A 6,223-nucleotide genomic window follows, 5' to 3' on the forward strand; every position below is an offset into this window, starting at 1 on the left:
TTGTGCCGGAATGGTATTTCCTACCGATCCATGCCATTCTTCGTAGTATACCTGACAAAGCGGGAGGTGTAGCCGTAATAGCACCAGTTTTTATATGTCTATTGGCTTTACCCTTTTTAAATCAAAGTATGTATGTACGTAGTGCAAAATTTTTCCCGATTTACCATATAATATATTTGTTATTTTTGGCGGATCGCTTACTACTAGGTTGGATCGGATGTCAACCTGTGGAGGCACCATTTCTGACTATTGGACAAATTTCTCCTTTTGTCTTCTTCTTGTTCTTTGCCATAATGCCCATTCCGGGACGAGTTCAAAGAGAAAATCCTAATTATTTCAAAGAGAACTAATTATTCCAAGGATTAGACCGATCATACCTGAAAATAGAAAAATTATGACACCTAGAATTTACGAGTGAGTATGACACCAAGAATGTACAAGCGGATGAGTTTGATAGTGGGTTATGTTGAGATATAGCTTTCTAGAGTTTGAAAGTGGGTTATGTTGAGATATAGCTTTCTAGAGTTAGAGAGGTGGAAATGCTGATTGGGCAGCTTAACATGTACACAAAAGGCTCTGCAAGACCTATTCTCAAGCAGGCGAACAAGCTTGACGCGAAGAAGTAGAAGCTCAGTCTATAGATCCTAAATGAACAGACGAATCAACTCTCTACTAGGGCACATGACTATCAATCCTCTCATCGAGAAGAAGAGTGCCCACCCGAGCTATCTTAAAGTAAAGCTCTCTAGGTTAGCTATAGGTAAGGTGATCCCAGAGCCGGAGACAGAGGCCGCTACTCCTTCAGAAACCGGGAATCCGGAAGGAAGGATAGGACACAGAATATAAGGACCTAAAGTAGTTCGTCGGATGAGACCGAGAACCGAAAGATGTCTATCAAATCCTCTCTTTCCACTCTATCCTTTCTTGGTCCCAGCTAACCAATCCCTATGAGCTCAGAGTCGGCTAAGAGGAATCAGAGCTTATTCCATCATTCCCATAGTCACAAGGGGAACCTAAGCCGAGTCCTTTTCTTCCTTTGCCGGTATCCTACGATCTCTTGACTAAGTCATTTCACACTAAGCACTGACAACAAGGGACTGATCCCCTACCGTGCTACTGCCTTGACCTAGGATTCTTTCCTCACATCGGATTCTGAACTGGAAACGGAAGCTTTCGAGATTGCTTGGTACCCTTTTCTTGCTACTGCTTCGCTGGACTGATAGCGCACTGAACCGTACCGTAGTATTAAGAAAAAGGATGCACTCAACACTGCCGCTTCTATGGCAATTAAACGAGGTTCATATCCTTCACAATGAAATATACATGCGGTTTATTGCATTGTTTCAGGGGGAACCGCCCCAAACAGCTAGGGTGTTGCCGCCCTATACTCGCAAAAGCGAACGGGTGCAGGAAGCAATCTATAATCTTTCAATGGACACTTACGGTTCAACGACAAATCCGGAAGCGTACCGGGACATGTTAATCCAAATTTCGAATGAAGATTTGGATGGTCTCGTGTATTGCAACCTTTTCTATTGGCTGAGCAAAAGACGAAGACCCGTCTTTTAGCTTTTACCGTGGTTATTTCTATTTATAATTGAACAAAAGCGAGGGGCGAAGGCCGCACACAGAGTCTAGCCACTACTAAACGACGAGTCTTATAAAAGAGAGCCTTCCAGAATGGATTGGATGAAAGGATTACTTTTTTTTGTCTTGCCGCATTAATTAGTACAGATATCGAACTCGTACTTCGGCTTCATCTTCCTTTGAAATTGGCAGTTGTTCCAAATCTTGATGCTAATCCTGGTCCAGATAGTATCGCCGCAAAGCCAAAGCTCTGCTCTGATGCTACCAAGATCCCAAACCTAGTCGTAAGCGATCCGCCTAGGGTGTCTGCTTTTTTATTCTTCATTGCTCTGTTCTATTTCTTATTAAAGACTGGAAGACCCAAACAATCACAAGGGCGGGATGAGCTCAAAGGCAGTCTTCACAGAAACAAAAAGAATTGGGTAAATAGAACCAAGTTTTGAAGGTACCAAGGTATAGTCCCATATCCAGTGATGGGGCATTCACTAAAAGAAAGGAGACAGAGGTTGTTGGAGACTGAGAATCTCATCTTTTTACTGAGTCTACTCTGTATAATACAAGCATGAAACAAGAAGAAACCTTTCTTCTTTTTATGGTACATGATATTTAAAAGTGCTCCATTTTCATCCTACTTTATTTAGGGTTGTCGTAGAAAGAGTATAGAGTCTATTTTGGTATCGTCCGCAGTCTCATCGCCCAAGCTTCTTTGTCTTTAATGAATTGACTCGAGAGTAGGAAACTACGGATGGAGGTATTGTTAGCGATGCTCATGCCGCTCTATTTGTAAAGGGGAGTTGAGGGGAAGCGCCTTTCCTTTGGTATTTAGTCTATTGAGTGCCCTTGCCGGTGGAGAATAACGGATGTTGCTTTCAGGGAGAATGCTGTCGTGGCCTTCTATCAATGCGTGTTCCCTCTCCTGTTATCATGTGCTTGCTTGAGCAATAACTTTGGGCACTCGGTCGACTAGAATCCTAAACTCAATTAGGGTGGTCGGTAGATTGCCCCATAAGGAAGGTCAGTGGTAGGTCCCTTCCTGTACCACGCAGTAGGATACTTAGGATCCTACTCAGATATGTTCCTATCATATCCTTCCGGAGATGAGGTTCCTTTGTTGGCCCAGTATGTGGATTCAATACCTATTTCCTCAAGCGTCTCCAATTACCGCTTCTCCTTCATCTAGCTCCAACAGGGAAGCTTTCAGAGACCAATCGAACTACACATCAACAAGTCTTCTGACGGGAGGGAATCGGCTACTAGACCAGCTCTGTCTCCATTAGTTATAGTTTCAGTGCCAGCAACGTAGCCATATCATTCAAAAATCCAGCTACGTTTAAGTCACCATCTACATCAGTGCCAGAGAGAGCTCCGGCTTCTTACAAAGCTACTGATACCGCACAAGGAAAAATTCCGCCACATCCGCTGGGTTTAGCAATCTCTGTTTAAGTCCCTTCCTCTGGATATGAAAACTAGTAGTCTTTCTGTGTAAATCGGTTCCACTTACGTCTGGGGAGAGTGAAGTGCCTTCTGCCGTCTTCCTTCTAGCAGTATTGCTTTAAGCCTTATCCATTCCAGGAGATGCAGATGATGGAAATGGAGCTAGAGAAGATATAGGAGAGCGCGATGGAATAGCATGGGGAAGGTGATGTCTTATAAGGACTAGCCTTCTTGCCTTCTAGGAGATGATAAAGCAGTCTTAGTCCCATCATCACCCAACGTTATACTTTCTGCTCTATCAGCAGCATCGGATACAGCAACTCCATTCCCAGCAATCAACCGATGGAACCTTCTCTTCTACCGCAAATTGGCCGTAGATATACGACCTAAGCCATTACATTATTCCTTTTGATTTGTTATTATCATTTTTACTATTACTAAATGAAATTAAATGTTTTAAAAGAAAAGGAGAGCGTCTAATCAGTCCCTGCCCTTTCGATTACGGATGCGAGAACATAAGTCTCACAGCTCCTTCTCGAGCAGTAAGAGCTCCCTCTGTCGTCCAATTTTATGCCTAATATACCTGTTCTTCAAGGATTAACTCTTTTGTGCATGTGTGTAGTTCTACTATGGAGAGATTCCTTCAAACAGCTTATTCGAAAACAATTCTTCCTTTAGCTGCAAGAGAGGTTCTAAAAGAAAAGCCAAATCGTCCGGTAAGGAATCGGGCGCATTAAAGCAAAGGCAAAGCAGAAAGGTAAGAAAAAGTTCTCCTTTTATTTTAAAACTCAAACTTTCACTCCTGAAAGGCTAAGATTCAAGCTAAAAAATACGCTTTCTAGTGGACTAAGCTCCAAAATACTACACAGGGTAAAAGCGAAGTTTCTATTAAATTGAGTCAGATCCTTGTTTGGTTTCTTTTTACTCGGCTCTTGAACGATGGAACTGCTCTGGACATGACTTAAGAAGTATGGGGTAATTGGGCAAGAGGATATTTACCAAGCAAGCGGGGCCCCTTCTTTTTCTTTCATAGCTTGAGACAGCAGTTCGTTTCTAAGGGGTTGATCTCCCCTTTCTAGAAAAGGAATGGAGAAGTTACGCGGTAACTCGCTTGGCTTCATAAGCCGATCGATCAAGAACAAGCATTTCCGGACTAGATAAATAATTTTGCACTAAAGCCCAAATAAGACGCCTTTATTGCCATATTAGGCCTTAATAGTTATCCTGGACTTAAAATAAGCTTATTAAACTAAACAGCGCTTTTGCGCAAATCGTTCCGGAACTCTGTCTTAATATCTGAGCTCTTGCGGGCCTAAGTGGCTATTGGAACTTCTGTAAGTGATTGGCTTGTCTCTGGATTTGTTAAATAATAAGACTCTCCTAGGTTTCCCCACGGATTTGCAAGCTATCCCGAGGGTGGCTGCCCTTGCTCTTGGCAAGCTTCGGTCATAGAAATGGTATTGAATAAAACCGGCTGAAAGCGGATTTCGTGACCTCGCGTGATCCAGGTATCGCGGATCGGATTTTGTCTTGGATAGTCTTTATTTCCAGCTAAATTGGCCCAAAGTGTCTAATACTAAGAAAGCAAATGCTACCTTGGGAAACCACTTCTTTGAGTTTAATTACTATTTTTCCGACTGTCCTATGTTTCATAGATTCCCAATCTCATTCCACAATCTACGCTACGGGTCAGGGAGGCTAACCGTATGAGGAGCCCTACCACTAGGACTTGTTCAAGCAACAAGTTGGTATGGCCCACCTATCTTCCGAGGTCACTAGTTTACACTTTCGCCAACCTTTTCCATATTCGTTTTTATGAGCAAGGGAGAAAGGCCAGACAGTAATCAAGCTGCTGACAATTGGATAGTACCCCCTTCCGTCGGAGGATATACTGGGTGGAGAGTGACAAATATGAGAAAAGCCTACTTACCAGCCTCCGTGATAGGATACCACTTAGTAGGCAGATGCTACGGATTGGTGAGTTAGGGCAGCGAGGGATTTCAAGAGAGGCTGGGTCTGGTTTTTCGATTGCTCCTGATCCATGTAATGAAATAGAGTACCATATGTTTCTTGTGAGATTATGGGGACTCAGGTCTATCACTTGAAGCTATGAGTCTTCTATTAGCGGAATCAGCAATAATCAGATAGAATGTGAGCTCCTTGGAAAGGTATGTCTCTAGATTCGAGCCTTTGCTTTGTCGTCAATGTTCGATTTGCATGTATGTGGTCTTAAGCATATATCAACTTCACCATCATATTCAGTATTGGTGGATGAATCGCAGACAGTTCAATTCCTGGTTGTAAAACTTCACGACTCTTTCTATCTATGAAAAAAGACCTACTGTTGATGAGCATTGATGTTTGAAATCCCTTCGTGTGGCAAAGCTAGTTTTGAGTAAGACTTTACTTGCTGCCTCTCCTCTCTGGGTCCATTCGTTACCCTAGGATCAATGTGACAAGATAGTATTGAGACTCGAATCTATGCCTTTGCGCTAAGAGTTAGAGTTATTGTTTGACTTGAGGCAATGAAATTGTTCTCTTAGAGTGACTTCCGCAGCTAACAAGTTCAGTAAGCAAGGTAAGATATTGGTTAGCAGAAAGTATTCTCGGCTTTAGCGTAGCGCACTTACTTCTTTCTCGTCAAACTTCTCACTAGTCGCTCACCAATACTCTGACCACTGATACTCAAGGCGGGACATGACTGAGACGAAGGAAGTTAGAAGAAGAGCGAAGCCTTAGGGCTTTTAAGGGCTTTTAAGATTATGTGTCCCGAATGATGAGTGAGATAGGGGCAAGGTCGCCAGGTCCCTTATGAAAGGAATAGGTCGGGCTCTCGATCAGGCGGTGTGGATAGGGTAGAAGAGAATCGGGAAGTACCTCATACTATGCCTTCCACTATGGAAGTGGGAATCCCCTTACTCATTAGCGTACTCAAGACTCCCGCACCTGGGATTAGTTGTCTTAAGCCCTTTTGGGACTAACTTCTCTCTTTAATTTCCTTGCAGTGATTGCTTGCTTGCTCTGAGGTCCCTCTAACCCACTCAATCTAGTCACCTTACAATCGGAAGATTGATAGCACTTTTTGGTGCTTATAAGGCTAGACAAGACTTCGAACAAAAGATGACTTTCGACAGCATGCATGAGTTCAATCTAAGTCGGATGAAACGAAAAATGGCAAAGAAACTTGAAATGCTAGTGAATG

Source organism: Apium graveolens, chromosome 8, assembly GCF_009905375.1.
Source record: "Apium graveolens cultivar Ventura chromosome 8, ASM990537v1, whole genome shotgun sequence".
Classification (NCBI taxonomy): domain Eukaryota; kingdom Viridiplantae; phylum Streptophyta; class Magnoliopsida; order Apiales; family Apiaceae; genus Apium; species Apium graveolens.